General features: G+C 36.8%; 1 pseudogene; it reads right to left on the minus strand.

The window, feature by feature from the left end:
* Nucleotides 1-208: 208 nt before the first annotated feature.
* LOC149143074 (pentatricopeptide repeat-containing protein At2g13600 pseudogene) lies at nucleotides 209-8,940 on the minus strand (annotated as a pseudogene).
* Nucleotides 8,941-10,626: the final 1,686 nt, after the last annotated feature.

Raw genomic sequence — 10,626 nt, forward strand, 5'->3', positions numbered from 1 at the left:
GGAAAAAATTTCACTTATACCACAACCTAAAACTTTAGTTGTTGATTGAGTTCACAAGAAGTCGCATTTCGATTCCCAGGGAAATCTAATTTAGTATATACGCACCAAGAGTAGATGATGTTAATGACAGGTCACAGATGAATATTACTGATTATGAAGTGCACCAAGTGCACCAAGTATCAATGTTGAGTTTAGAGGCTACACCACAGGAAAGCGGACAAGTTAATGGATTTATTAAATCAGGCGACTCGGAAGGGAGTTCCTAATCCCCTTCTGATCTCTTTACATAATGCCCAGAGACTTCATTTGACAGGACTACTTTATTACAAGTGTCCTTATCTGAGGATTATTGAGAAATCTTGTATTCTGGTTTATGTTCAGCAGAAACTCAATATGTAATCATGTGCTAAGTTTTTTGTAACTTGCGCACACAGTAAACAGATTCGAGCTTCAAATTTTCTTTATAATATCCACCCTGTCCTACTCACACACCTATAGTGAGCACAGCTAGTAATTTGCTAGCAAGTACAACCAGACACTCATATGGAAAAAGGCGATCATATTGTTATGGCATATCACATGTAGTTGTTATGTTAGAGGTGTTGACAGAGGTGAAAAAATTATGAATATGTAAAGGACTTCTGTATGGAACGTCTGGAAATCAATAGGATTGACTTCTTGTTTGGGATTTGTGCATTTTGGTACTGCGTTCTCTCATGCTTCTCTACAAAGTGACCTGTTTTTCAAGAATTGTATAGCATTCGTCTACCATCATTTATCTCCCTAGACAACCTCTAGAACTTTCTACAGATATTCTATATTTGCAGGTTCAATCGATCTCCCGTCAAAAAAACATGCACTTCTTTATTGACCTCGATCCAACTACATCCAGGTCTTTTTTTTGCACCGCTCTCTTTCATCATCCTTCGTATCTTTTCAATGTCATCCCACCTGCCAGCTGTAGCATAAATGTTTGATAGAAGCACATAAGGTGCAGTATTTTTAGGGTCCAACTCAAAAAGGTGCTCCGCCGCACATTCTGCTAGTTCTATATTGTTATGAACTCTACAAGCACCAAGCAAACAGCTCCATATGGGGGCATCAGGATTCATTGGCATTTTGTTGATGAAGTCTTGGGCTTCATCTAGATGTCCAGCACGGCCAAGAAGGTCAACCATGCATATATAGTGTTCCATTGAAGGTACCAAGTTATACTGTTTACTCATGGAGTTGAAGTATTGATAGCCCTCGTCTACTAGACCTGCATGGCTGCAGGCAGAAAAAATACTAAGGTTACATGGTCCGGGATCATGCCAGAGTGTTTCATTTGTTCAAAGAGTTTGAAGGCGTCCTTGCTACAGCCATGCATAGCATATCCTCCTATCATTGTGTTCCATGACACTATGTCTGGGTGATGCATCGTCTCAAATAGTTCACGTGCCTTCTGTATGCTTCCACATTTTGCATACATGTCTATGAGGGAATTCATCACCGCATTATCAGATCCAGATCTGCTTCTAATTATATTTTCATGGATCTCCACACCCTGTTCCAAAGCCGCCATGTTGGCACATGCTGCGAGAACAATTGTAAATGTTGTTGAGTCTGGCCTCGCACCTTCCAATTGCATTTGTTGAAAAAGGTCCAGGGCCTGGTCATCATGCCCATTCTGTGCAAGTCCTGCAATCATTGCATTCCATGACACAGTGTTCCGTTCCTCCATTCCCTTGAAAATTGTAAGGGCTTTATCTACAAGCCCATTCTTTGCATATCCTGTAATCAATGCATTCCATGAGACCAGGTCTCGCTGATGCATTCTCTGGAACAATTCCCACGCTTTCTCTATGCTCCCACATTGTGCATACATATCTAGAACGGCTGTCATCACAAAGACATCAGACTGAAATCCACTCGTAATTATTTTTTGCATGGATCTCCATACCTTGTCCTAAAGCTGTCGAATCAGAACACACTGGTAGAATATTGATGAAGCTTTTTGAATCTGGTTTGACGCCTGCAAATAGCATCTGTTGAAAAAGTTTCAAGGATTCCTCACCTTGCCCATCATGTGAAAGTCCCGCAATTACTGTATTCCATGAAATCACATTTTTCTGAGGCATTTCTTTAAAGAATTGCAGGGCCTTATCAGTGAGCCCATTTTCTACATATGCAGAAATCATCACGTTCCATGAAACTGTATCTTGATGATGCATTTTCTTAAAAATTGCATATGCTTTCTCTAAGCTCCCACATTTTGCATACATGTCTATCAGCGCATTCATCACCATGATATCAGGTTGAAATCCACTGGTAATTATTTTTCTATGAATCTCCATGCCGTATTCCAAAGCTGCCATTTTAGTACATGCTGAAAGAACAGTAGCAAAAGTTTTTGAATCCGGCATTGCACCAACCGATTGCATTTCTTAAAAAATCTTCAGCACCTCGTCGTAATGGCCATTCTGGGCAAATCCTGAAATCACTGCATTCCATGACACCACAGTTCTTCGAGTCATATCATTGAAGAGTTCATTGCCTCATGAACAAACCCATTCTGTGCAAACCCTGTTATCATAGTATTGCAAGAGACCACATTTTTTTCAGGCATTTCCTTAAAGAGTTTCAAAGCCTCTTCTACAAATCCTCTATGCGCATATCCTGCAATCATAACATTCCATGAGACCGCATCTAGAAAACTACTTGTGTCAAATATTTCACGTGCCATCTCTAAACTCCCACATTTTGCATACATGTCTATCAAGGCATTCACCAAGATGCAAGCCCATTTGTAATGATTTTTCCATGGATCCCAATACCCATCTCCAAAACTGCCAAGTTGGTGCATGCTGGGAGAACACTGGCGAAGGTTTTCGAATCTGCCATTAAATCCATTTGCTGAAAGAGAAACAAGGATTCCCTACTATGGCCATTCTGTGCAAATCCTGCAATCATAGCATTCCATGAAGCCAAGTTTCGTTGAGTCATTTTGTTGAAGATTTCAAAGGCCTCACCGCTGAACCCGTTGTGTGCATATCCTGCAATCATAGTCCTCCAGGATACGAGATCTCGTTGAAGCATTTTTTCAAACAGTTCGCGTGCCTTCTCTATGCTGCCACATTTTGCATACATGTCTATCAGGGAATTTACCACAACGAGATCAGATTCGAATCCAGTTTTAATAATAATAGCATGGACACACTCACCCTGCTGTGGGGATTCGGAGTTGGCACATGCTGGAAGGACACTGGCAAAGGTGAAATTATTGGGTTGAACCCCTGTTCTTGGCATTTGATGAAGGAGTACCAATGCCTCCTCAGGAGGTCCATGCCTTGAGTAAGCTGCGATCATTACAGTCCACGAGCACACATTTCGTTCAGGCATTTGGTCGAAAACTCTGCGAGCGTCCACCGCGCTCCCGCACTTAACATACATGTTGAGAAGAGTGTTCTGTAAAAATCTGTCTCCCATGAATCCCATCTGATTGAGATGGGCGTGGATTAGTTTGCCATCTAATAAGGCCTTATTCCCAACGCAGCCCTGCAAGAGATGAACGTATATACTAGACTGCAGAGGCTTGTCCGTCACGGTCAAACATCTCAAGGGATGTCACAATATCAATAAAGCAAGATACCTTTGGCAAACAGCAAGTTTGATTGATCAGCATAGGTTCACTGCAGACTTGAAGTGTTGTCACTGTTTCACGGTCCTTCTCTCTCCTCTCGGATTTGTATGTTGAATGGATGATGAACAGAGTCTGATGAAAGGGGTATGTTTCACGGGGTATGGTGGTTGAACGGGTTCTCCCGTCGTCTGTTGGTAACTTGGGGGCCTTCTCCTGTCGACCAGTGATGGGGGCCATCTGTTCTCTGTCGGGTATGGTGTGGGTATGTTGGTGAAACGTGCGGGTGAAAGGTTCAGGGTTAACACTGACATTAGCTTGTGTTTTGGGAATGTTAGTACTGAGCATTTTATGGTGAAGATCAAACAACACCACCATCATCTTCTTCTTGTCTGAATTGCTTAGTGGTTGGAGCATTCTCATTGCCTGCTGCTGCAGCCTACAGAGGAATGAATTCCAAGAACTTAACCAAGGTCACGCGGCACCACTTCATCCTCTCCGCAATGCCTCTAATGCCTGCAAATAATTCATGGAAAAGTTTGAAAGCGAAGAGGATAACTTATTGTAACCAAAGGGTGCGCAACTAATCACCTTATGCCCTGTACTTCTTCGAGTGTCTCTGACTACATTTCCTTTTCATTAGTATTCCTTCTGTAGGTGGTAATCCTTTAGAGGGATTGCTAGGAAGTAGAAGTTAATGCTCCGCACTGTAACATATACATGTAATGCATTTTCTGTTAATAAGAATGAAATATACATAATCTGCTCAAATTGCGCGATCTGCATCTGTAATGTCTGCGTCTCAGAAGTCTCTTTGGCATACCGAGAAGCTTATGTACACTGGAATAAACAATGTGTATATATCATTCCATGTATATACGCTGTACATCTGTACTTCACTATTGGGATGTTCATTACTCAATAATATGAATAAAGGATAACCTAATAAGTATTAATTTTGTCTTAAAGAATTGTGTTGAAGTTATAAAAAAAATTAATTATTGAATTGAGGCTTTTGTGATCCATATCAAGTTTATGAGAGATTTTTGGTGTAAATCACAAGAAATTTCATTTGTCGAGGCATGAACCAACCAGTGTGGTTCATTGTCAGGACAAGTTGAAGAATCAAATCTAACTAAAGATCTTAAATAGTTAGATTAGAAAAACCAACAGCTATATTGTCTAACGGTTAAATTTCACTGGGAAATGGTTAGAAGGACCAGATTAGAGGCAAAAACCTATATTTTAATAAAGGTAAAGGGACCATTAATAGTTAAACTAAATTAATTATAAAATAAATCAATATAAATTAATATATTTAATTATAAAAGTTATTATTAATATTAGAGTAATTAATAATTAGTTATAAAAGTGGTTAAATATATAAATATTAGGGTAATATAGTTAGTTATATTCATATTAAAAAACGAGTTAAAAGGACTATGTTCAAATAATAATAATTATTTATAAAAGTTGTAAATATGAAAGTATTAGAGTAACTTAAGGGTCATCAGAGAAAAAAATTAAAAAATTATTTTAATATTTAAAATTAGTTAATAGGTTAATTAAGGGTTAAAATTAGCATCCCATCAAAGATTAATTTTATTGTCGACAAAGGTCTTTCTATATGTGATTTACGTGGAAGTTCTATTTATAATTAAATTAAGTATTATCAAATAGATTTTTTTTTTTTTTTTTTAACTTTCATATTTATAACTTTTATAAATAGCTATTAAATTATTTATTATTATTATTATTATGATTATTATTTTTGAACATAGTCCTTTTAACTCGTTTTTTAATACGAATATAACTAACTATATTACCCTAATATTCCCTAATATTTATATATCTAACCACTTTTATAACTAACTATTAATTATTCTAATATTTATAATATTTTTTATAATTAAATATGTTAATTTATTTTATAATTAATTTACTTTAACTATTAATGGTTCCTTTACCTTTATTAAAATATAGATTTTTGCCCCTAATCCGATCCTTCTAACCGTTTCCCGGTCAAATTTAGCCGTTAGACAATATAGCCGTTGGTTCTTCTAATCTAACTATTTAAGATGCTAAGCTAGATCTGATTCTTCAACTTGTCCTAATGATGAACCACACTGGTTGGTTCGAAACACGTCGACAAATGAAATTTCTTGTGATTTATGCCGAAAAATCTCTCATAAAAAAATTAATTGATAAGAATTTTGTTACGTGGGATGATTAAGGTATAGGTTAATTAGTTTATGTAGGATTTAGTTTTTATTAAGTTATAGGTTTAAATTTTATGGAAGAGGTTGAAGATGGGAGTCATTTTTGGAGGTATCAAACTATTCCAATGGTTATCCAAGTTCCATTGAGTTTCACACAAGTGATAGCAACCCAGTGGTGGACAAATCATTCTTCCATCTAACATTGGGGTTGGCCTCGGCCTAGACTCAACGTTGTTGGAAAAAGAAAAAAAAATGTTATATTGCACTAGTTTTTCGGGACAAGGAATGGTGGGGATCCTAGATGACTAGAGCATATCCCTAAATTTTTCAACCCAATGTTGCACTAGTTTTTTGGGACATGGAATGGTGGGAATCCCAAATGAGTTGGGAACGACAATAATATATTATGTGTGTGTGTGTGTGTGTGTGTGTGTGCGTTTGTAAAATACGAAAGAATATTAAAATTCTAGAATTCAACATTGTAGTATTATGCAGAGCCTTTACACTTTCCAGTTATAAAACACTTTAGCAATTCAAAAATGCCCTGAGTAACACTCTATTATTGGCCATTAGGCATGAGTAAAATGCAATTTTGTTTTAGGAAACTTCAGTGTAATTATTTTCAATTTGCAATAAGGTTCGTGAAGAATTGTCTCTGTAGCACCTATTCTTCCTCATATTTCTTGTTATTGATGATTATGTAAAAACCTAAAAAGCAATTCCCTTCTCAATAGGTTTTGTAAACTTTTAGAGTTGTGTTGAAAACCACTAAAACACTTTGGTTTTGTAAATATCTTTAATTTGGATATCAGATTCAGAAGGTGATTGAATATGAATTTATTCAAACGTTTAATACCCAATCCAAATCAATACTATTTTATTGTTTTCACAATGCTTGAAATTGGGATGGTGTAAGTAGTGGACTTTGAATGACTCCTAGAAACTCATTACAACATGTAAATGCGACACCCCTTTCATTACCCCAGATTTTGTAATGTAATTAAGAACATATAATGTGAGGGTGTTAGCGTTGATGCTATGATGTCAAACTCTATTATATAATGTAATGTTTATTTTTATTAATAAAAATGCTAGAGTTGAAGAGGACAACTAATGGATTTTGATGCCTAAGGGAGGGGAAAAACTTGACTTAAGAGGAAATATATACCTTGAGTGAATATTTTCCTTTGATGTGATGGTTCGTCTTCCCAAGAAGCTGAAAGGTTGGAAAGATGAAGGGTCAAGGTGTGATTATAGAAATAAGAGGGAGAAGTAATCAAGGGGTTCTTCTTCTTAGTTCTTAAGATTCTAGTTTTTCTATCTTCTATTATTCTTCTCATACAGTCATTTTTTCTTTCTCTCACTCAGAAATTTGATTTCGCATGAGAATTGGTGACAACTTGTGTAATAGGAATTGAATGTGTTGTAGTGTTTTTTCCTTGAACTAGATGGCTCTGAGGAATGGGAGTTGTCCTATCTGTGCATGACACAAAGAGCATTGATGAAAGGAGGGCCATGGGATTGCAAATATCATAAAAGGACTCTCTTGTGATGTGCATCCCTGCATTGTCATTTGTGAATGTATATGGGCATGGTCAAGGAATGAAAAGGTTGAACACTTAGATTCGTTATTGTGTGTGGAGGAGAGTGGCTTTCACTTTTTGTGTTAAATCTAATTTGAAATTTGTGTGTTAAATCCTTGAGTTTATTTTTCCCTCAAGGAATCAATATCTAGATTAGGGGTGGCTAGCTATGAGAAAGATTGCAACATAATTAAACCTATGGTTGGGTGGAGAGTGGCTCACCCTTCTTTAGTTTCATATTGCAAAATATTTGACTCGAGACAAGTATCTCTTATGCATGACTATTTAATTTCTCTTTTCAAAAAGTTTATATGTACATACATTTACACTCCAGCACATTTATCATGTTTGTAGCTGTTTTATATTTATTAAATTTTGTAACAACACTACTTGAGGAAGATAGGCTTCCTAAATTCTTCTTTAAATAGGTCATGTTGGCATTTCTACTATAACATTTCTTCTATGAGGTTCCAAGAGTTGAAACTTGGACCATAGTGAGGGGAAATACCACTAACCCTATAGCAAAATTTCAAGATCTTTGATCACGAAATTTTGGTAAATATGATTAGAGGAAGTTGGGCTTCCTAAATGCATCTTTAAACAAACCATGTTGGCATTTTTCTTGTAACTTTTCTTCTAGAAGGTTCTAGAAGCCAAAACTTGGACTATAGTGAGGGGAAATCCAATTGATCATCTGGCCCAATTTTTAGATCTTGGGTTGCAATATTTTAGGAGATTTGATCAAAGGAAGTTGAGCTTCTTGGATGCTCCTAAAATCATGCATCAAACATGTAATGTTCTGTTATGTAAAAAAATAGTTAGTATTTAATTTTAGGTTAATTAGATGAAAGGGAACGATCATAAGATCATGCCCTTTCCCCAAAGGGTGCCCATGGTGGTATATAAGCCAGGAACCCCCATTGTAAACAATCATCATCTGTCAATTAATTATTAGTAAATAAATAAGTAAATATATATATATATATATATTTCTCTGCGCATCTAGAAGTTTTCACTTCATTGGTATCAGAGCGATGAATCCTCTCGCCTGTGCTGGTTTCACGCATCCATCCCAGGTTCTTTTCGTTGTGCGTATCATTTCCATTATAGTCAACCATTCTCTGCCCTTATCACTGATAACCATCGTGCCACCATCAAAATCTTGTTCGCCTTCATCATCGTGCCACTACCTTGTCTACCGCCCTCGACTCTTCTATCGTGATCCCACCGGCTCCTGCTCCGTCTTGCAACTACGCTGCCACCATTACCTATGCCTTGTTGTCTCCACACTATGACCCGACTCCCAACCTACCCACACGCCTTCCATCCGCTGCCAATCGTGATCCTTGCATCTGTTCTTCCACCTCCCGTTGTTCTTCCGTCGTGCCCTTGCCATCATACCTGACTCCACCTCCCTGTCCACGCACTTTCCACCATACAAATCCTCTGCAGATACGCTAAAACCCTCCATCCAACCCGCACACCACGTCCCTTTTTGCCTACCGTCCACGACCGTCATATTGCTATTCCCTTATCAGCTCTGTCCAAATCCGTAGCCCATCGTTAAATCCGCGGTGATATTCGCTAGTTTTTTTTAACAATCAAAAGATAAGACATGACTGTCCATAATTGACGTATATGATATATATATAATATAATTATAATGTTAATTTAATTATAATATATGTATATGATACCTTAGTTTATATATAATATAAAATATAATTATATATAAGTTATATATAACGTTAATTTAATTAAAAATAAATAAAAAAATAAGTTGGCAGATAAATACACGCCCCCACAAACTCGCTTAATGTTGACCATGACAATGGCGAATTTCCAAAAAAAAATGGTTGACACGGAGCATAAGATAAATAACAACAACGATGAGGTCAATAAAATATTAGATGAATTCCAGATCAAGCTTGAGGGGCAGGCTGACAATATCAAAAATCTTCGGGATACGACAAATCGAATAGAAATAAAGATGGAAAATCACTGTGTCCAAACAGAAGTAGATCTCAAAGAGACCTTAACATTGCTGAAACTTTTGTGTAAAAAGATGAATTATACAACCGCACAACTACTACAAGAAGATGAAGAAAATCAAGAGCACAACTCATCAGATTCAACGAAGTCAACAGACTCTCATGAAAAAGTTGAATCCCCAAAAAAATCAGCGATACCCCACCAAGAAATGAGTAACGCAACTCTTACAAACAAGCAACTCTGGGATACCTTTACCAATCAACACCCCTTTTTCGCTAAACCATTAGCGATATACCAGCGAAGGGCAAAAGTTGAGATGCCTAAATTCGATGGAAACAAAAAAAACAATGTTGCATGGATAAATAAAGCAGAAGAATACTTTGAGATATATGACATCAATGATGATGATGAAAAGCTCAGGCATACATCCATGAAAATGGAAGGGGAAGCATATAATTGGTATATGTGGTGGAAAAATATAACACACATCATTAGTTGGAGAAAATTTAAGGATGCATTCTTTAAAAGATTCCAAGGTGTAAAGGAAGAAGAGTTCTTTTCAAAACTCATCAAATTACAACAAAAAGGAAGTGTGGATGAATACACTCAAGTATGGGAGACTTTAGTAACACAAGTACCTGGGTTATCAGAATCTCATCTAATTCAATCATACGTCTCGGGACTCAAAACCCATTTACAAGTAGAACTTGAGATGCATGACATTACATCAATAGAAGTAGCAAGACGAAAAGCAAAAACAGCCGAAAAGAAATTCGAACAAATATTTTGGTCAAAATCGGAAAAAACATATTCAAGACGAAGAGTACCCCAGTATGTGGACTCAAACAATACAAGATATGTTCCACCACATTGTCGTGAAGATGAAAAATATAATGTGGAAACGCAAAGGATAAAAGAGGTTAAATGCAAACGCTGTGGTGAGAAGTAGGACCCCAAACATAGATGTGCTAAAGGAAAAGAACCAAAGAACCTATATAATTGTGAAGCAACCAATGATTCAAACAGTGAATATTCTGACATAGAAAAAACAGAAGATGCCCCAGAATTCTCACCAGAATTAGATGACGGAAGTACTCCGCAAGTGTCACTATCAGCTATGACAGGTATATCACAACCTCAGACCTTAAAGTTAAAAGGACACATAAAGAAGAACAATGTAATGGTTCTCATCGACTCTGGTAGCACACACAAT

This window comes from Pinus tabuliformis, chromosome X (genome assembly GCF_031772625.1).
Source record: "Pinus tabuliformis cultivar Carrire ecotype Pingquan chromosome X, CPIR1, whole genome shotgun sequence".
NCBI classification, from domain to species: domain Eukaryota; kingdom Viridiplantae; phylum Streptophyta; class Pinopsida; order Pinales; family Pinaceae; genus Pinus; species Pinus tabuliformis.